This window comes from Tupaia chinensis, unplaced genomic scaffold, assembly GCF_000334495.1.
Source record: "Tupaia chinensis unplaced genomic scaffold, TupChi_1.0 Scaffold144295_1, whole genome shotgun sequence".
Classification (NCBI taxonomy): domain Eukaryota; kingdom Metazoa; phylum Chordata; class Mammalia; order Scandentia; family Tupaiidae; genus Tupaia; species Tupaia belangeri.
In genome coordinates, this window is record NW_006204153.1 from 78,632 (window position 1) to 101,636 (window position 23,005).

Below are 23,005 nucleotides of genomic sequence, written 5' to 3' on the forward strand. Positions count from 1 at the left end.
AAAAAAAAAAAAGCACTGTTTCTGGTCTTACTCATTTCCATATTTCCCTATATATCAATTTTGTTCAACTTGTTAAGCACAATTTACTACTGCTGCTTAGTAATACCATGTCCCTGGCTCCTTAGAGCTCCATTTTCTGGACTTGCAAACATGTAGAAAAGGCAACATTGATTTTAAACTCCAGTCCCATTCAGATAATCTAGATGAACTTGGGCCAACCACACAGTATGTCAAATCTCAGATTTCTACTGAGGAATAGTATAAAATATAATGCATATTTGGTAGGTTAATCTATGTGAAAAGTCTAGTGCAGATGGTAGATTAAATATAAATGAATATTCTTTCATATTTGTATTGTTTTTTTTTAAGAAAAGTTTCTTTCTTCCATCAAAAGAGAGAGGCAGATTGGGAGAGAGAGATGCAGTAAGGTCTTCATGCTGCAATTGGTTCACGGTCTTAGTTGACTTACATCACAGACCTGGTGTGCTCAGTGAGATCCCAGTATGCAGATTCAAGACCTATCTCATGTAGGTCCAGTTGGACTACCACTGTGCCACCACTTGAACTTAAAATTTGTACTTTTAAGTGTTGAGTAAATATTTAGCATTTAACTATTAAGAATTTTCACTATTTTATACTTCATTTAGGCTTGAACAACTATATCTTTCTATGAATAATATAAAGATGTCAATAGTATTCATTGGAATAAGTATTGGAGGTATTCATAACAACGAAGAAGACAAGGAGTGATATCAAGATAAAAGACAAACGTGATTAGTGAATACAGTCAGAAACTACACCGTTGTACATGAAGAAAAAAAGTTCAAATTACATAAAAACATTCAAATCCATAGGGATTTCAATATTAAAGAGTATCTTACAAGGTGAGATAGATAAACCTACTTCATACAGATACTCTATTTCAGAGATCTTGAGAGTGTAAATGGTTATCACTAAGGCTGAAAATGTTCTTGATTAGAAAATAAAAATCAGCATGAACTATATTCCAACATAATCTCTTAATAAGTGCAAAGAAAGTTGAGAATCAAATTAAAACATACAGATTACATCTGTTAGATAGTGATATTTAAGAACAGGCTAATATTTCAATATTTGGAATATGAGTGAGTTTACACGATTCTGTTCTGAGATTCAAGATATTTGAAATTAATTGGGAACCAGCAGTTAGCATAATGGCTATGTCGCTGGATTCCCACGTAGTCGACCGCGGTTCGTGTCCTGGACCCGGTGGCTTAAAAAACTCACGCCGGGCACGTGTGCATGCGTGCCCAAGATCCAGAGAGGAGAATGGAGGAGAAGGGATTGCGGCGTGACCATCCCCCCTGGGGGGTGATTTCTCGCTTTCTGTCTCTATGTCTCTCTCTGTCTGTCTGGCGAGCGCACGCGCCCTACAGTGAAAATCTCTCCAAAAAAAAAAGATATTTGAAATTAATTTTAAATGGACACTGCCTTTGTATATACTGACTTCTAGTGTTTTTGCATTTGTGCAATGCTGCAATTACATGTTAACAAAATTTGTTAATAACATGCCTAAATACACTCTGAATCAATTTATGACCTCAAAATAATTATTTATTTTACTCTTAGTTGCAGAGGTTTTGAGTGCATTTTAGAAGATTATCTGATTTCTGAATTTATTTGAATAAATAAATTTATCTGAACTTACATGTCATGTTTTGAAATGTAATACTTTATATCCAAAGTTTCGATCTCCCACTTCTGCAGTATTCTTAGATTCTGAAAAAAATTTTATCAAAGCATAATTAATTTTCCACAGGAGATACTGGTTTTAGTATGTTGCACATTTTTTCTTTGTCATAATGCCTTTCATTACCTTTATTACTTCTTTATTTCTTAGACTATAAATAAAAGGGTTTAATAGAGGAATTACTACTGTATAAAAAATAGCAACAGGTATATCCGTATTCCCTTCTTTAAATGAATTTGGTCTAATGTACATGAAGAGAAGAGAGCCATAGAATATTGAGACAGAGAGAAAGTGGGATGCACAGGTTGATAAGGCCTTACCACGTCCCTCTTTGGATTTCATTGTGAATATTGTGAAAAGGATGCAGAGATAAGAAATCAAAACTACAGTAATAGTGGAGATTTGAATTGACCCAGATAATATAAGTACCATCAATTCATTGATATAAGGGTCAACACAGGACAGTCTGTACAATGGAAGAATGTCACAAAAAAAGTGATCGATTAGATGAGATCCACAGAAAGTTAACCTAAACAAAAATCCCACATGAATTATGGAATGCAGATTTCCAGCTATGTAGGCCCCTGTGGTCATATGAATGCAGAGTTTCTTGGACATCCTGGTGTGGTACTGCAAGGGGTTGCAAATGGCCACAAAGCGATCATAAGCCATTGCTGCCAGGAGAAAGTAGTCTGCAGTTTCAGCAAGGCAGAGAAAGTAAAACTGTGCCATACATTCATAGAGGGAAATCCTTCTGTCCTGAGAAAAGAAGTTCTCCAACATCTTGGGGGTAATGGCACAGGAGCAGCAGGAAGCCATCAGAGCCAGGTTGCAGGTTGCCCAGAAAGATGTACATTGGCGTGTGAAGACGACGCTCCATGTAAATCAACACCACCAGCCCAAGATTTCCCACCATGGTGATCAGATAGATGGCAGAGAAGATCACAAACAGAGGGGTCTTCAGCTCTGGGTGATCTGAAAATCCTGTGAGGATAAACTCAGTCGTTAAGGAGCGGTTGTTCTCTGTCATGTCTGCCTTTCTGTTGAGATAGGAATTCTGGAAACATAAGATTCTAATTACAAAGAAATAATTTTCCTTTCAGTTTTATTCTTGTTACAAGTACAGGAGCAGCTTGTTTGAGCTTTCCCTGATTTCTGGAACACAAGCACACATACTTTCAGGGAGCATTCATTCTTCTAAAGTGTTTGTTTACATGTACTTTGGTTGCCATCTTCAGGATTCAAAGGTATTTTTTAAATTCCAGGGAAAATGCCTAAAGTAACAACGGTTTGTCTTAATGAATTTATGGGAGATAAATAAATCTAGTCACATATACTTGGTTCACTATACTGAAAACCTTCAGTGTCAATTTTGTTTTAAAATTTTTTAAATTTGGAATCTTTTTATACATGTACTTCACAATATATTTATACACACATATATGTATATGTATGTGTGTGTGAGTGTGTGTGTATATATGTATATGTATGTTTGTGTGAGTGTGTGTGTATATATGTATATGTGTGTGTATGTGTATGTATGTGCATGTTTGTATATGCATGTGTATATGTGTATGTGTGTGCACGTGCGTATGCGTGTTTATGTGTGTGCATGTGTGCGTATGTGTAGGTGTGTGTGTATGTCAAGACCGTGCCTGGCTGTGTTGCAGTCCCCCTGCCTCAGTCTCCCAGCCAGGACTGCGGGCTCCTGCCACCAAGCCTGGCTTCTTTTTCTTTAACTCATAGACCACACTAATTTCCGTTATTGAACTAAGGAGCACATCATAATCAATAACACTTATGTATAAGGTGCAGTGCTTTGTTTCATATATGCCTACATTATTTTCTTATTATATTAGAAGCATTTTGTTAACTGTAACTCATATTTCTGTGAAAGAAGCTGCAAATTGCTATGGAGAATGTACACAATTCCAATGCTTTCCCCTGATGAGTGCACTTGTTTTCAGTATCCTGTCAATGATCAATGAATCAAATTCATTACTTGAAATATTCAGGTTCCTTTCTTTAACTTGAGTTGACTCTTTTCTTTTATATATCTGTTTCCTCCAAGTATTATATAACATTTTCTGTAGGTATTGCCATAGACTAAAAGCTAATAAACCAAAGCAACCTTGCCTTTGTGCTTTAGCTTTCTAATGTTTAGGAAAAAAAATTAATCCTATTATTTTTAAGTGAAAATTTTCATTTTGCTTTCCGAAGTGTATCTTTTACAGTGTTTAGTGATCTATTAAGACATATTAACTGACAGTTCTATTCATCTAAATTATATTGTAAAAATGTGTGCTTTTCCATTATTAAATAATCAAAAGAAAGACATTTTAGCTGAAAATTGTATTTATTTGTCTGCATAAATAGAATCCAGTTAATCATTCTAGTAAGTTAGAAATAACTTTCAATAAACATTCCTGAATTATTTAACAGAATAGCTTTGTGAATTTACTTGACTCCTGAAATTCTATCTTATAATCAGAAAAATTTAAAGTGAATTGTAATAATTTCTCTCTCTCAAATTGCTCATAGCATTCAATATTGACAAGTATTAAATAACTAGGACTTTAAATATAAAAACGATAAAAATACTTAATTCAGAAAAATAAATGTATGGATGGATGTTAATATTAAAAACAAGAATAAATTTGAATACTTATCTTACCTAGAGTTAACCAACAAGAACTTTATAAGAGTTTGTTGCTTGCTATATCATGTTTTGTCTTCCAAAATTTCAAATTATAAACCTTCATTGCTAAACATTTGCAATTATAATGATGAAAACTGAAAACACTGCTAATAGGTCAGTGTCAATAATTACATCCCTCATAATAATACAAGATTAATGTTTTCTCTCAAATCCTAAAGGGATTTGCCATCACTGACTTCAGTGTATTTCTCTGGAGAGAGTATTTTGAAAATATTCAAGGCACATGGATTTAATAAAGATGTTCTACATGACAATAAAGCTAAAGCAAATGACAAAGTTTATTTGATGACCATCTTGGTTCCTATGCAAATAACCTCATTTTTATAATTTTATTCATCACCATAAAGTAAGAAGAAAAGTCTATAGTTTTTTACCTATAGCTGGAGGAAGTGAGATTAATATGGTTTATGAAAGATTGTTGATGTGTAATACCCTCAACAGGACTGGTCTGAGGTGTATTTCATGTTGGGTAAATTCTATATACAAGCTAAATGATGTATAGTGATTGAATATATAAAGTAATTTAAAAAGGATAATTAAGATTTAGAGAAGACTAGAGATGTGAGAGGTTCAGTCAATGTCATCATCTTCATTCTCTGAGATGAATTTGTCCTCTTTTCCTACAAATAATCTGTAGGAAACTTTAATATTATTTGGCCCCACATCGGAATATGGAGATCCTTCTGTCTTTTCAGTCTACCCCAGATGTCTTTTACCTTTTTTTTTTTATTACTTTTTTTTTTGAAAGGTTTTTGCTATAGGGCCTGTGTGCTCACCAGAAATACAGAGAGAGACAGAGAGACAGAAAGTGAGAACTCACCTCACTGCGGGGGAGAATGGCCATGCCACAATCCCTTCTCCTCCATTCTCCTCTCTAGCTCTTGGGCATACACGCACATGCACCTGGAGTGAGTTTAAGTCACTGGGTCGGGGACCTGAACTGCAGTCAAATACATGGAAGTCCAATGACATAGCCATTATGCCATCTGCTGGCCCCATCCTTTACCTTTCTTAACAGGTTTTTCCTCTTCATATGTAGTCACTCTTCAGTATGATTAATTTTCTACATAATCAGGTACAACTTCTAAGTTTCCCTGTTGTTTAAGTCTTGATGAATTACCTTTCAGTACAGAACATATCATAGATCTTTTAGATTTTATAGGAAACTGAAAAAAATCTTATCACATATTTTTCTGCATCAATTTCAAAAATTTCAGTTCTTTTTACCCTTTATCAATTACTGATTATATGAAGAACATTTATCACCTCCTTATTTCTCAGGCTATAGATTAAAGGGTTTAATAATGGAATTACTATTGTATAAAATATTGCTACTGGTATATTTTTATCCCCTTCTTCAAAGGTTGAATATACATGAGAAGATTAATGTAGAACATTGAGAGAGAAAGTGGGATGCACAGGTAGACAAGGCTTTACCTCTTCCTTCCTTGGATTTCAATTTGAAAACACTGAAAAGGATGCAGATATAAGAGATCAAGACAGTGGCAATGGTAAAGATTTAAATTGTCATTGAAAAATATATGTCATTAATTTATTGATGCAATAGTCAGTACAAGAGAGTCTATACAATGGAAGAATATCACAGAAAAAAGGTCAATTTGAAATTTGATTAGACTTGTAGAAATTTAACCTTAACAGAAGCCCTAAATGAATCGTGGGATACTTGTTGCTAGCTATGTAGGCTCCTGTGGATATCAGAATACAGGGTTTCTTGGACATCATGGTGTGGTACTACGGGGGTTGCAAATGGCCACATAGCGATCATAAGCCATTGCTGCCAGGAGAAAGCAGTCCGCAGTTTCAGCAAGGTAGAGAAAGTAAAACTGTGCCACACATTCATAGAGGGAAATCCTTCTGTCCTGAGAAAAGAAGTTCAACATCTTGGGGGTAATGGCACAGGAGCAGCAGGGAATCCATCAGGGCCAGGTTGCCCATAGAGATGTACATTGGCGTGTGAAGATGACGCTACATGTAAATCATCGTGACCAATCCAAGATTGCCCACCATGGTGATCAGATAGAGAGCAAAGAAGACCACAAACAGGAGTGTCTTCAGCTCTGGGTGACCTGAAAATCCTTTGAGAATAAACTCAACTGTCAAGGAATGATTTTCCTTAGCCATTCCAGGTGTCTCTTCTTAACAGAAAGTGTAAAGAAATTCAAATGAGATGCTGAAACAGAATGTATCTAATTTTACTCCTCTAAACTCTCCATGTACACACGGAAAGACCTTCTTCTTCAAATCATCCTGTAGTGTCACTTGAAAATGAAAATGAGCATATTCACAGTGGGTGAAGTCATGTTAGAGTAAATAAATCACAGTACTGTACACGAGTTATCTGAAAATGTCTGTGTGAACGCCCATGGCGGAATTTTTTTTTGCATGAATTAATTTATTCCAGTGTAGAAAGCTGTTTTAAGTACATATTATACCTTTTCCAAAATTAAAAGACATTTTTCTTATGGTATATTTTCTTTGTGAGAGGGGAAAAAACTTACAAATTTTGAATAGTGTCTTATGAGATTGATGTGATGTCTAGAATTAAAGATGTTCTTTAGGTGTTCTAAGTGTCTAATTTTAAAACTCCACAGAATCACAGTAAGTTTGAAATGCTTTCTTTAGCTTACGCCTCCTAGGTAAACAATATTTTAATGGAAGTTCTATGATACTCTCTGTCAAGATGACCCATAAGGGAAGGTTTCTGATGAAACTTAATAACAAAGTCTTTACTCACAGCCTGCTTATTCTTCACAATAAATACACAGCTCTCTTACATTCTCTCGAATGTCTTCTCCAGAAAGTAATGTCTTCATTTTTGGAGAGTTCCGTGGAAGTTTCTCATCCTTTCGATTAAGTTTATAAACTCATTATTTACTTTTAATTTACTATATATTTATTGGGGATCAGTGATTACCCAACTTTATCATATCTATGTAATTATAATTTCACAACATTTCCGGTGCAGAAATAACATGGGTTTTAAACAGTGAGAAGAGATACACACTGATACAGGCCAGCTCTACTCAGATGCATGGAGCGACAGCTTTATATGGCAGAGGTTGAAAGATCTGAAGATATGATAGTAGAGCATAGGTAGAGACGGTAAGGGTTGAGAGTGGATAGAAAAAGGTGGGTAAGTGAGGCAAAGAGAAGAAACATTTCACAGACAAAAACTGTAAAATTTTCTGCTGAAAATTATGTTCTATATTTTCTGCTTCATAAAAAAATGAAAATAAATTTTTTTTCCAAAGATTTCTAGAAAATCTTTGACTTCATATTTCAAGTAGACAATTTTAGAGAAGAACCTACAATAGTTATTCACAGTGCATTGCTCAAAACATATTTTAGCTATTTTTATTTATTCTTGACTACAGTGAACTTAACGTAGTGTTTTTCTATTCATTGATGTAATATGGTGAACGTTTCAGGAATTTTGTCCCTAGAGACTGACTGATAAACAAATGAAGAGGGTAAATTGTCCTTTACATTTTAGCTCTATAAGTCTTTCCAAAACATTCTTAATAATCATACTTCTTGAAAACAATCTTTTTAAAATATAGAAATACTGATTTTTATCTTTATTTTAGTAACACCTTGTGGTAAATGAACTGAAAATACCTAACATATGAAGTCTGGAAATAAGGGCTTAGCTTTCAATAATTTTCATTTTATGTAGAAGTTATGATATCAGAATACAAGAGATGAAACTCATTTTGTTTGAAACATAGTATTCAACTAAATCAGCCATCAATTTCATTATACAGACCAGAATTATTTCACAAAGTAATGTATAGTCTTTCCTGTTTATTTGCTGGTAAGGCTATGTCCTTTTGAATTCAGAAAAGGTCAGAATTATCTACTTGCTCTACACCATTATAGTTTTCATAATGTCTTCAATTTAGAGACAAATCAAGAAAATAAATGGGTAAAATGTAAAAGCAATACTGAAGTATTTTAGAGAAATAGCTATTTCTGTCATTTTGTGCTAAGATATAAATAAATCAGAAATCAGACCTCATCTGTCATGTATGAGGACATATTTTGTAGTAGCAGAGTAGCCACCTAATGTTATTAGTTTTTAAGGAATTTAAAAATAAAAATTGTGAACTTTATAACATTTAACAATAAATAATGTAAATCTAGAGCACTTCTGGACCAATAGGTCATGACAATATCTACATTAGCCTCAGGGCAAAGTTGAAGTCTTCCAGTGATTCTAAAGGGATTTCCTTGGCATTGACATCAGGGTGTATCTGCAGAGACTCCTAACCTGCGAGGTGTGGTTCCCAAAACACCAGTAAACCAAACAGCATTAATTAAGGTAGACACATTTGAGATTCTGAGGTTAAACCAAATTGCCATCACTAAAGTTGACTTAGGGTCATCTTAATTTTTCACCTGTTTGTGCTCTCATGGACATTCTCTGTCTTTTAAATCATGCTTGCCTAAAAATTATAACAAAGAGGAAAATGATTCATATCGGTCACTAGAAGTGGAAGTTAAACAAATTTAAGAGAAATCTGAATTTGTGAATAGACAAAAAATGTGGTCTAATCGATCAAGGTTGCATTCCTTTCTACCAATCTCTGAATTCAATTTTACAAAGTTCTATAACTTCATGTTTCTGAAACAATTCTGCCATTATGCTCTGTAGTTTCACTTGTCATCACTGAATGTAAAAAACAAGAAAAACACCTTTGGGACAGCAGGTGGTGAGATGATTAAGGCCTTGACTTCCACATGTCTGACTCATTTGAGTCCCAGAGCAGGTGGCTTGAAACTCATGCCAGATGCTTGTACGTGCATCCCCAAATCCTGAGAGGAGAATGAACAATGGGTTGTATGTGACCATCCCTCCTGGAGGGTTATTTCTTACTTTTCCTCTCTCAGTCTTTCTCTGGTGAGCACACGTGCCCTATGGCAAAAGCTAAAAAAAAAAAAAAAAGACAGACAGAAATTTTTAATGAGGGGTGACAGAGAATTAAAGGCTTCATGTATTTAGTGTTTACAACTTGAGACAAGTACACGCTAATGAAACCATCACCATAACATTGTCATGATCACAAGAAAATATTTTAATGATCTCATCCTTTCTCTCATAGAGGTACTAGAAATGTTTTTTGGCTTCTCATCACTCTTGAAACCAAGTCTTTGTTCTTAACCTTGGAATTCTACTCCTATAAATTTACTTTCTACCATTCATTTTTAAGACTCAATTTCCAGACACATATCCATTACATTTTTTTTTGAGAGATTTTTTTTTCATTGTAGGGCGTGTGCGCTCGCCAGACAGACAGAGAGAGACAGAGAGACAGAAAGCGAGAAATCACCCCCAGGGGGGATGGTCACGCCGCAATCCCTTCTCCTCCATTCTCCTCTCGGGATCTTGGGCACGCAAGCACACGCGCCCGGCGTGAGTTTTAAGCCACCTGGTCCGGGACATGAACCGCGGTCGACTATGTGGGAGTCCAGCGACATAGCCATTACGCTAACTGCTGGTTCTCATATCCATTACATTTTCATTCTTTGGTGTACTAGAGCTAAATCTTAATTCAGAATATTGACTCAGCATCTACTTCTCATGTGAAATGTCTTCTTTGACGTATTCCTCTCACTAAATCCCATTAAATCTTTTTAAGAGATCTGATTCCTACCATAACAACAACCTTAACTTTCTAGTCTGCAAAATAACCACTATCTTTATGAAACGAAAATGGTAAATCTTGTTTATGCCAATGTTCATCTAGCTGTGCTTTCTGTGCAAGTCTTGTTTATTCTCAGATGGCTTAGCTTCCTTCTTTGACTTTCCATATTGTAAACCTCTTCTAGTCCCTGAAAATGTAGGCCTTTAATGAATGCTTATTGAGTTGGGTGCAGAAATTTTAATGACATTAAACTAAACATTTACAGAGGGATTATAATAGACAACTCACTGAGACAGTGGTTAAAGAGTGACCAATGGTAGGAGTGGGGTGGGGTGCTGGGAAGTGGGAGGGAAGTTGTCTCAGTACATAAGAAATAATCCTGCCCTCAGGGAACTTTCAATCTAGAGAGTAAACCCACTTTTACAACTATATAGAGAGCAGCTCAAAAAAAAAAAACAAAAACCAAAAACCAAAAAACAAAAAACAAAAAAACAGAACTGAAAGGTGGGTGTGTGGGACACAAAAAAGGATTTAACTCGGAAGTCCAGGGGAGGACATTCTAAAAAATATTTCCTGATTCACAAAAGATAAATTCAATTTCAATAGGCAGAAATGTGTGAAAACGCATTATGAGCTGAAGGAGGAGAATGAAGAAAGGTAAAAGCATTTATGTATGAAAGCACAAAGCATAAGAAAATAAACCAAGATAGAGTCTAGGCATGTGTAAGATTAGGAGTTGGGAAGTTCCTTTTGTCACTGGTTTTGCTTCTTTCCTCTACCATTCACTGATACTATTCTCTCACCAAAATCACTACTCATTTTCTAATCACCAAATCTAAAATCAATTGTTATTTTTATTAATTAATTATACTGTTTGATATTATTGACAATGCTCTGCAATTTCCTTTTCAGGCTTCTCTGATAACATTGTCTATATCTACATTTCTGGCTATTCCTTCTTCATGTTTTCTATTAGATGTTCTTTTCTTCCTTTCCTCATAAACATAATCATTAGAGTAGAAAAGTGCATCCTTGAGTACATTTACAAAATTATGGAACTTTTTTGTTTTAAGATTTTTGCCATAGGGTGCGTGGACTCATTAGAGAGAGACAAAGAGAGAGAAAGTGAGAAATTACCCCCAAGATGAGTTGCCATGCAACAACTCCTTCTCCTCTATTCTCTTTATTTTATACACACACGCATAAGCACCTGGTATGATTTTTCAATTCGCTGGGTCCAGGATTCGAACTGTCCTTGGCTACGTGAGACTCTAGTGCCTTAAACACCATGCCTTCTGCAGGCCCCAGTAACTTTGTTTTAAATACTATCCACTAATGTATAAAACACTTTCCTGATATTTAGCTAGTAAATTGTCAATTTCACTGAAATCAATCAGTTGAACTTGAAAAATAATAAGAAAGTGCTAAATTTTTATATTTATAACAAAGATGCAGAAGTCACTGAAAATCTTTGGAATATTTTCATGTAGGTGGGAAATTTTGTTTCTCAATTAAAAAAATACATTTGGATATCAGGGTTTTTAATATGTTATATAATTTAGCTCAGAAAAATCATATTGGGATATATAGAAACATCCCTAACACGTTTTAAAAATTCTGTCAGTGTTGGGACCAGCATAATGGCTATGTCGCTGGACTCCTATGTGGCCAACCACAGTTCAAGTCCCGGACCCAGCGGCTTAAGCTCACGTCGGGCGCATGTGCGTGCATGCCCAAGATCCCGAGACGAGAATGGAGAAGGGATTGCGGCATGGCCACCCCCCCTTGGAGGTGATTTCTCGCTTTCTGTCTCTCTGTCTCTTTCTGTCTGTCTGGCGAGTGCATGTGCCCTATAGCAAAAACCTCTCCAAAAAAAAACACAATTCTATCAGTGTTGCATGATTTCTTCTTGAAAAGCAGTTTACGTTCACTTAAATTCGCATTTTTTAAATACATGGAAAAATCACATAATAATGTTAAAATACACACTTTTCATTGAATAACATTGAAAGGCTGTATGATTACAGAAATCTAGTGTCAGGAGCATATTTTTAGGTGATACAAAGGTAACCCTTTGTACCAATTGGTATATATTAAGGAGAAAATAAAAATGTTTATTACTCTCAAAGTCACATAAGTATTTATCAGAGAATTGATCAATAAGTTTAAAACACTTGTTCTTTATTAGAAGAAAAATATATAATTCATCATAAATTCAGCAATTTAAAAATGTAATATGTTGGAAGGTGCCTAAGAGAGACAGAGAGTGAGAGAGAGGGAGAGAAAGCAAGAAAGCACTCCCTACAGGGCATGATCATGCTAAAATCACTTCTCCGCCATCTCCCTCCTTTCAGAGTTTTGACTAAACACACAAACATGTCCAGTATGATTTCCAAGCAACCAGGTCCAGGACTCTCTACCGTCAGCCATGCAGGATCTATCCATCTTAACCACCTGGCCATGGGCTGACCCCTACAATTCTCTTAACTATTGATACAATTCCTTGTAAATCTTTGTACTGTGACTGATCACTAGTTACAAGATATTAGAATGTTTCTGATATGTTAAAGATCATTTTCAAAGGAAATATAAAAATGCTATTCCTTTCAATGACATCTTTTATCATTTTATGCTCTCCTGGCTTCAAGTTCTTTGTTACAGTAACTTGCCCATTAATGATGAGAATAATTATTTTCAAGTGGAATAGTGGTATCTCTACTTATTCCATTAATTGTTTAACCACACAATGATTTTTTTAACAATAAAGAAATTCACGTCACTTTGTTGCCCTATTGCTTTTTTACATTATTTCCAAAATTCCTTAACTGTGTAGATATTTTTGCTAAGGGAGAATAAGCATTTTCTCAGTGATTCATAAATTTTATTTTCACTTTTTTCTTTTTTTTAAGAGAGATTTTGCTACAGAGCATTGTGTTTACCAGAGAGACCTAGAAAAACAGAGACAGAAAGTGAGAAATCACCCCACCTCCAGGGAGGATAGCCATGCCACAATCCCTTGTCCTCCATTCTCCTCTCAGGATTTTGTACACACATGCACACATACACACGTACACACACACACACACACACACGCGCGCGCGCACATGCCCTTCCTGAGTTTTAAGCCTCTGGTCTGGTACTTGAACCGTGGCTGAATACATGGGAGTCCAGTGGCATAACTATTATGCCATCTGCTGGTTCTTATTTTCACTTTTAATTAAGTATCTTCAATAGGGATTTCTTAACTTTTAAAAATGTAGTTAAATTTATAAAACAATGACATGTTATTTTACAATAATAGTTGGCATTTATAGAATAGTACTTTGCTGTAGGCAGTCTTCTAAGAACTGAAATGTACTAACTCTTTAAACTCCGTAAGAGCTCTATAAAGTAGGTTATAACTCCGTTCTATGGATGAAAAAGCTGACACACACAGAAGGCAAAGGACCTTCCCACCTTTCATACCTCATAACTGACAATATCAGTATTTGAACCAAGGGAGTTTGATTCCAAAGCCCGGTCTGTGTTCTTAATTACTACAACATATATTTTTATGTTAAATAAAACTCTAACCCAGAACATACAACAATCTATCCAAGAAAGTGAACTTTGATGTACAATCAACAGCCCAGGAAGCCAGTCTGCTAAAAGTCATGCTGGCAGGAAGCCAGAAAGTTATTTTTAGCAATAATACAGAAAATAAACAATAACTTTTGTAACAATCAATCCCGAATGACCAGGACTTAATTAATAATTAATTAATAGATTCCTATTTTTTGTCCTCACTTCTTTTTTATTATTATTATTTTTTTTTCTTTTTTTTTGAGAGGTGTTTGCTATAGGGCACGTGTGCTCACCAGACAGAGAGAGACAGAGAGATAGAAAGCGAGAAATCATCCCCCAGAGGGGATAGCCACACCGCAATCCCTTCTTCTCCATGCTCCTCTTGGGATCTTGGTCATGCACGCACACATGCCCAGCATGAGTTTAAGCCACCGGGTCTGGGACTCGAACCGTGATTGGCTATATGGGAGTCCAGCGACATAACCCTTAAGATACACACTTTTCATTGAATAACATTGAAAGGCTGTATGATTACAGAAATCTAGTGTCAGGAGCATATTTTTAGGTGATACAAAGGTAACCCTTTGTACCAATTGGTATATATTAAGGAGAAAATAAAAATGTTTATTACTCTCAAAGTCACATAAGTATTTATCAGAGAATTGATCAATAAGTTTAAAACACTTGTTCTTTATTAGAAGAAAAATATATAATTCATCATAAATTCAGCAATTTAAAAATGTAATATGTTGGAAGGTGCCTAAGAGAGACAGAGAGTGAGAGAGAGGGAGAGAAAGCAAGAAAGCACTCCCTACAGGGCATGATCATGCTAAAATCACTTCTCCGCCATCTCCCTCCTTTCAGAGTTTTGACTAAACACACAAACATGTCCAGTATGATTTCCAAGCAACCAGGTCCAGGACTCTCTACCGTCAGCCATGCAGGATCTATCCATCTTAACCACCTGGCCATGGGCTGACCCCTACAATTCTCTTAACTATTGATACAATTCCTTGTAAATCTTTGTACTGTGACTGATCACTAGTTACAAGATATTAGAATGTTTCTGATATGTTAAAGATCATTTTCAAAGGAAATATAAAAATGCTATTCCTTTCAATGACATCTTTTATCATTTTATGCTCTCCTGGCTTCAAGTTCTTTGTTACAGTAACTTGCCCATTAATGATGAGAATAATTATTTTCAAGTGGAATAGTGGTATCTCTACTTATTCCATTAATTGTTTAACCACACAATGATTTTTTTAACAATAAAGAAATTCACGTCACTTTGTTGCCCTATTGCTTTTTTACATTATTTCCAAAATTCCTTAACTGTGTAGATATTTTTGCTAAGGGAGAATAAGCATTTTCTCAGTGATTCATAAATTTTATTTTCACTTTTTTCTTTTTTTTAAGAGAGATTTTGCTACAGAGCATTGTGTTTACCAGAGAGACCTAGAAAAACAGAGACAGAAAGTGAGAAATCACCCCACCTCCAGGGAGGATAGCCATGCCACAATCCCTTGTCCTCCATTCTCCTCTCAGGATTTTGTACACACATGCACACATACACACGTACACACACACACACACACACACGCGCGCGCGCACATGCCCTTCCTGAGTTTTAAGCCTCTGGTCTGGTACTTGAACCGTGGCTGAATACATGGGAGTCCAGTGGCATAACTATTATGCCATCTGCTGGTTCTTATTTTCACTTTTAATTAAGTATCTTCAATAGGGATTTCTTAACTTTTAAAAATGTAGTTAAATTTATAAAACAATGACATGTTATTTTACAATAATAGTTGGCATTTATAGAATAGTACTTTGCTGTAGGCAGTCTTCTAAGAACTGAAATGTACTAACTCTTTAAACTCCGTAAGAGCTCTATAAAGTAGGTTATAACTCCGTTCTATGGATGAAAAAGCTGACACACACAGAAGGCAAAGGACCTTCCCACCTTTCATACCTCATAACTGACAATATCAGTATTTGAACCAAGGGAGTTTGATTCCAAAGCCCGGTCTGTGTTCTTAATTACTACAACATATATTTTTATGTTAAATAAAACTCTAACCCAGAACATACAACAATCTATCCAAGAAAGTGAACTTTGATGTACAATCAACAGCCCAGGAAGCCAGTCTGCTAAAAGTCATGCTGGCAGGAAGCCAGAAAGTTATTTTTAGCAATAATACAGAAAATAAACAATAACTTTTGTAACAATCAATCCCGAATGACCAGGACTTAATTAATAATTAATTAATAGATTCCTATTTTTTGTCCTCACTTCTTTTTTATTATTATTATTTTTTTTTCTTTTTTTTTGAGAGGTGTTTGCTATAGGGCACGTGTGCTCACCAGACAGAGAGAGACAGAGAGATAGAAAGCGAGAAATCATCCCCCAGAGGGGATAGCCACACCGCAATCCCTTCTCCTCCATTCTCCTCTCGGGATCTTGGGCATGCACGCACACGTGCCCGGCGTGAGTTTAAGCCACCAGGTCCGGGACTTGAACTGCAGTCGACTACATGGGAGTCCAGCGACATAGCCATTACGCTAACTGCTGGTCCTGTCCTCGCTTCTAATTTAGGACCAAGAGAATGCCAAATTTGCACCTGTAACCGATCATACAGGATGCTCTGCTTCTAGCTAGCCTACTTATAGATTCCCCATGACAACATCCTCAGGGCATAGCTGAAGCCTTTCCCGCCCGCCCACCTCACTGTAGAGCTTATCACTCCCCTGCTTGCTTTTTTGGGTCTCTGCCAAACTTGAGTGATAGTGGCTTAAATCCCCTGCTATCACAAGCTTTTAATAAATAGCTTTTGCTTTTTCCATCTGGTTAGTCTTCTCCCTCCTCCTCCCCGAGGACAATCACTAATATCTTGAGGCATGTGCATCCATTTTGTATCTGGACTAGGCAAAACTTAGAGAAGTCCCTTGGATTAATTTAACTAGAAATAATCTTCCGGGCCTTGTCTTAATTAATTGCTACTTATACTTTTGCTGAAGTATGCACCTTAGCGTTAGTTATTGTCTGGTCTAATCAATACCAGTTTAGATTATTCTGATATTTAAAACTATTGCAGTTAATACATCTGTGGTAATCTGGAGGTGTCTTGGTTATCCATATCTTTAAAAAATAATTATGTAATTTTATTATTATCATTTTAAAAGAATCATTAATTAAATTTTATTTGTTATCATTATTATTGTTATTATTCTTTAAATTTGCTGTAGGCGACAACTGCTCACCAGAGAGTGAGAGGGAAAGCAAGAAACAAGCCTCCAGGTCTGGGACTTGAACTGTGATTGGTCATGTGGGAGTCCAGTGCCTTAAGCAACAAGTGACCTGCAGACCCCTTGGTTATCTTTCATAAGATATCACATTAAGCTCTCAGTAAAATATGAACAATTAGAATATTTTTTGCATACATGTGAATGCTAGGCAATAATATAAAAGTACACATTTTCTTTGAAAAGCATTAGAGAGCTGTATGGTTACAGAAAGACACTGCTGGGAACATATTTCAGATGATACAAAATAGCCCTTTGTACCAATTGCTTTGGAAATCTGATCAGTCCGAATCTGATTTATAAAAATTTTTAAAATAATAATAATAACAACTCACTCTATTAAAGCATGTGTTGAGTTAATCCTTATTATAAAGTATAGAGTTGTTAAACAAATATGACAACTCAGAAGATTGATGGCAATGGTAGTTTTGAGGGTTAAATTAATGTGTCTGAAGAGCTTCGAGAAATGAGGGAGTTGATGGGCTGGCCTGGTAGCATGGTGGATAAGGGAGTCTGATCCCCTATGACACCCTGCATTATTCAAATCCTGGCCCTGGCAGCTTGTGAAACAGATTGCACATGTGTGCATCTGTGTCCCAAATCTGACAGGATGAAGAAATGAAGGAGAAGGGGTTGGAATGTGGCCACATCTCTCTGGGGGTGCTTTCTCCCTCCCCTGTGTCTGTCTCTTATCTCTCCTTTTTTCTTTTTTTTTGAGAGTTTTTGCTATAGGGCGTGTGCACTCGCCAGACAGAGAGAGACAGAGAGACAGAAAGCAAAAAATCACCCCCGGGGGGATGGCCACGCCACAATCCCTTCTCCTCCACTCTCCTCTCGGGATCTTGGGCACGCACGCACACGCGCCCGGCGTGAGTTCAAGCCACTGTGTCCAGGACGCGAACCGCTGTCAACTACGTGGGAGTTCAGCAACAAAGCCATTACGCTAACTGCTGGTTCCCAGCAAGTAGATAATTCTGACCTTTTCTGAATTCAAAAGTATATAGTCTTACCAGCAAATAAACAGGAAAGACTATACGTTACTTTGTGAAATAATTCTGGTCTGTATAATCAAATTGATGTCTTATTTAGTTGAATACTATGTTTTACACTGGAGAAAACAAAATGACTTTTATCTCTTGTATTCTGATATCATAACTTCTGCATAAAATGAAAATTATTGAAAGCTAAGCCCTTGTTTCCAGACTTCATATGTTAGGTATTTTCAGTTCATTTACCACAAGGTGTTACTAAAATAAAGATAAAAAACAGTATTTCTATATTTTAAAAAGATTGTTTTCAAGAAGTATGATTATTAAGGATGTTTTGGAAAGACTAATAGAGCTAAAATGTAAAGGACAATTTACCCTCTTCATTTGTTTATCAGTCAGTCTCTAGGGACAAAATTCCTGAAAAGTTCACCATATTACATCAATGAATAGAAAAACACTACGTTAAGTTCACTGTAGTCAAGAATGAATAAAAACAGCCAAAATATATTTTGAACAATGCACTGTGAATAACTATTGTAGGTTCTTCTCTAAAATTGTCTACTTGAAATATGAAGTCAAAGATTTTCTAGAAATCTTTGGAAAAAAAATTTTTTATTTTCATTTTTTTATGAAGCAAAAAATATAGAACATAATTCAGTGCGTATCTCTTCTCACTGTTTAAAACCCATGTTATTTCTGCACCGGAAATGTTGTGAAATTATAATTACATAGATATGATAAAGTTGGGTAATCACTGATCCCCAATAAATATATAGTAAATTAAAAGTAAATAATGAGTTTATAAACTTAATCGAAAGGATGAGAAACTTCCACGGAACTCTCCAAAAATGAAGACATTACTTTCTGGAGAAGACATTCAAGAGAATGTAAGAGAGCTGTGTATTTATTGTGAAGAATAAGCAGGCTGTGAGTAAAGACTTTGTCATTAAATTTCATCAGAAACCTTCCTTTATGGGTCATCCTGACAGAGAGTATCATAGAACTTCCATTAAAATACTGTTTACCTGGGAGGCATAAGCTAAATAAAGCATTCGAAACTTACTGTGATTCTGTGGAGTTTTAAAATTAGACACTTAGAACATCTAAAGAACATCTTTAATTCTAGACATTGCATCTATCTCATAAGACACTATTCAAAATTTGTGAGATTTTTTCCCCTCACAAAGAAAATATACCATAAGAAAATGTCTTTTAATTTTGGAAAAGGTATAATATGTACTTAAAACAGCTTTCTACACTGGAATAAATTAATTCATGCAAAAAAAAATCCACCATGGGGACTCACACAAACATTTTCAGATAACTCGTGTACAGTACTGTGATTTATTTACTCTAACATGACTTCACCCACTGTGAATATGCTCATTTTCATTTTCAAGTGACACTACAGGATGATTTGAAGAAGAAGGTCTTTCCGTGTGTACATGGAGAGTTTAGAGGAGTAAAATTAGATACATTCTGTTTCAGCATCTCATTTGAATTTCTTTACACTTTCTGTTAAGAAGAGACACCTGGAATGGCTAAGGAAAATCATTCCTTGACAGTTCAGTTTATTCTCAAAGGATTTTCAGGTCACCCAGAGCTGAAGACACTCCTGTTTGTGGTCTTCTTTGCTCTCTATCTGATCACCATGGTGGGCAATCTTGGATTGGTCACGATGATTTACATGTAGCGTCATCTTCACACGCCAATGTACATCTCTATGGGCAACCTGGCCCTGATGGATTCCTGCTCCTGTGCCATTACCCCTAAGGTGTTGGAGAACTTCTTTTCTCAGGACAGAAGGATTTCCCTCTATGAATGTATGGCACAGTTTTACTTTCTCTACCTTGCTGAGACTGCAGACTGCTTTCTCCTGGCAGCAATGGCCTATGATCATATGTGGCCATTTGTGACCCCCTGCAGTACCACACCATGATGTCCAAGAATCTCCGCATTCAGATGACCACAGGGTCCTACATAGCTAGCAACAAGTATCCTATGATTCATTTAGGGCTTCTGTTAAGGTTAACTTTCTACAAGTCTAATCAAATTTCAAATTAACCTTTTTTTGTGTGTGTGATATTCTTCCATTGTATAGACTCTCTTGCACTTACTCTTACATCAATGAATTAATGATATATATTTTTCAATGCCAAGTTAAATCTTTACCATTGCCACTGTCTGGAACTCTTATCTCTGCATGTTTTCAGTGTTTTCAAATTGAAATCCAAGGAAGGAAGAGGCAAAGCCTTGGATACCTGTGCATCCCACTTTCTGTCTCAATGTTCTACATTAATCTTCTCAAGTATATTCAACCTTTGAAGAAGGGGATAAAAATATACCAGTAGCAATATTTTATACAATAGTAATTCCATTATTAAACCCTTTAATCTATAGCCTGAGAAATAAGGAGGTGATAAATGTTCTTCATATAATCAGTAATTGATAAAGGGTAAAAAGAACTGAAATTTTAGAAATTGATGCAGAAAAATATGTGATAAGATTTTTTTCAGTTTCCTATAAAATCTAAAAGATCTATGACATGTTCCTTACCGAAGGGTAATTCATCAAGACTTAAACAACAGGGAAACTCAGAAGTTGTACCTGATTATATAGAAAATTAATCATACTGAAGAGTCACTACATATGAAGAGGAAAAACCTGTTAATAAAGGTAAAGAATGGGATCAGCAAATGGCATAATGGCTACGTCACTGGACTTTCATGTAGTCAACAGCAGTTTGGCTCCCAGCCCCAGTGGCTTAAACTCACTCCAGGTGCATGTGCGTGCATGCCCAAGAGCTAGAGAGGAGAATGGAGGAGAAGGGATTGTGGCATGGCCATGCCCCCCAATCAGTTGAGTTCTGTCTTTCTGTCTCTCTAACTCTCTCTGTCTTTCTTGCGAGCACACATACCCTATAGCAAAAATCTCTCTCTCTCAAAAAAAAAAAAAGTAATAAAAAAAGAAAGGTAAAGGACATCTGGGGTAGACTGAAAAGACAGAAGGATCTCCCTATTCATATTTGGGGCCAAATAATATCAAGGTTTCCTACAGATTATTCATAGGATAAGAGGACAAAGTCATCTCACAGAATGAAGATGATGAACTTGACTGAACCTCTCACATCTCTAGTCTACTCTAAATCTTAATTATCCTTTTTAAATTACTTTATACATTCAATCACTATACATCATTTAGCTTGCATAGAGAATTTACCCAACATGAATACACCTGTATAATACCCTGTTGAGGGTATTATACACATCATCAACAATCTTTCATAAACCATATTAATCTCATTTCCTCCAGCTACAGGTCAAAGACTACAGACTTTTCTCCTTACTGTATAGTGACAAACAAAATTATAAAACTGAGTTTACTTGCATAGGAACCAAGATGGTCATCAAATAAACTTTAATTGTCATTTTCTTTAACTTCCTTGTCATATAGAACATCTTTATTAAATCCATGTAGCTTGAATATTTTCAAAATACTTTCTCCAGAGAAATACACTGAAGTCAGGCAAATCCCTTTAGGATTTGAGAGAAAACATTAACCCTGCATTATTATGAGGAATGTAATTATTGACACTGACCTATTAGCAGTGTTTTCAGTTTTCATCATTATAATTGCAAATGTTTAGCAATGAAGGTTTATAATTTGAAATTTTGAAAGACATAACATGATATAGCAAGCAATGAAGTCTTATAAAGTTCTTGTTGGTTAAATCGAGGTAAGATAAGTATTCAAATTTATTCTTGTGTTTAATATTAACATCCATATATACTTATTTTTCTGAATTAAGTATTTTTATCATTTTTATATTTAAAGTCCTAGTTATTTAATACTTGTCAAAATTGAATGCTATGAGCAATTTGAGAGAGAGAAATTATTACAATTCACTTTAAATTTTTCTAATTATAAGGTGGAATTTCAGGAGTCAAAGTCACAAAGCTATTCTGTTAAATAATTCAGGCTCGTTTATTGAAAGTTATTTCTAACTTTCTTGAATGATTAACTGCATTCTATTTATGCAGAAAAATTAATACAATTTTCAGCTAAAATGTCTTTCTTTTGATTATTTAATAATGGAAAAGCACACATATTTTTACAATATAATTTAGATGAATAGAACTGTCAGTTAATATGTCTTAATGGATCACTAAACACTGTGAAAGATACGCTTCAAAAGCAAAATGAAAATTTTCACTTAAAAATAGTAGGATTAAATTTTTTTCCTAAACGTTAGAAAGCTAAAGCACAAAGGCAAGGTTGCTTTGGTTTATTAGCTTTTAGTCTATGGCAATACCTACAGAAAATGTTATATAATACTTGGAGGAAACAGATATATAAAAGAAAAGAGTCAACTCAAGTTAAAGAAAGGAACCTGAATATTTCAAGTAATGAATTTGATTCATTGATCATTGACAGGATACTGAAAACAAGTGCACTCATCAGGGGAAAGCATTGGAATTGTGTACATTCTCCATAGCAATTTGCAGCTTCTTTCACAGAAATATGAGTTACAGTTAACAAAATGCTTCTAATATAATAAGAAAATAACATAGGCATTTATGAAACAAAACACTGCACCTTATACATAAGTGTTATTGATTATGATGTGCTCCTTAGTTCGATAACGGAAATTAGTGAGGTCTATGACATTTTGTTAAAATTTTATGGGTAGTAAAACACGTAAATCATGCTTTACACAAGGATGGAAATGAATGAGTTGTTTGGGTAAATATGAATGACATGGGGACAATGGCATGGACAGAGACAGTGTTTATGAAAATGGAAGTGACCTTAGAAAAAGGAATGAGAGAAGAAATTTCGATGGAAATGTATTTCTTTAGCTTCCCAAAGTGATTTGTTTGATGATGAATAGATCTCTCCTTAGTCTTTATAATGAGTAGGAAATACATAAATATAGAGTTAACATATTTATAACATACTATTAAAATATAGTCACTCCACAAGGAGGTTATAAACTATATTCTTAGTGGAAGTGAATATATATATATATATA

The 23,005-nt window shown here is 35.3% G+C and overlaps 3 pseudogenes; 1 reads left to right on the plus strand and 2 right to left on the minus strand.

The window, feature by feature from the left end:
• Positions 1 to 1,810: 1,810 nt before the first annotated feature.
• Positions 1,811 to 2,759, minus strand: LOC102487410 (olfactory receptor 5K1-like; annotated as a pseudogene).
• A 2,922-nt stretch (positions 2,760 to 5,681) lies between these two features.
• On the minus strand, positions 5,682 to 6,590 carry LOC102487819 (olfactory receptor 5K4-like; annotated as a pseudogene).
• Positions 6,591 to 19,510: 12,920 nt separating this feature from the next.
• On the plus strand, positions 19,511 to 20,422 carry LOC102488249 (olfactory receptor Olfr180-like; annotated as a pseudogene).
• Positions 20,423 to 23,005: the final 2,583 nt, after the last annotated feature.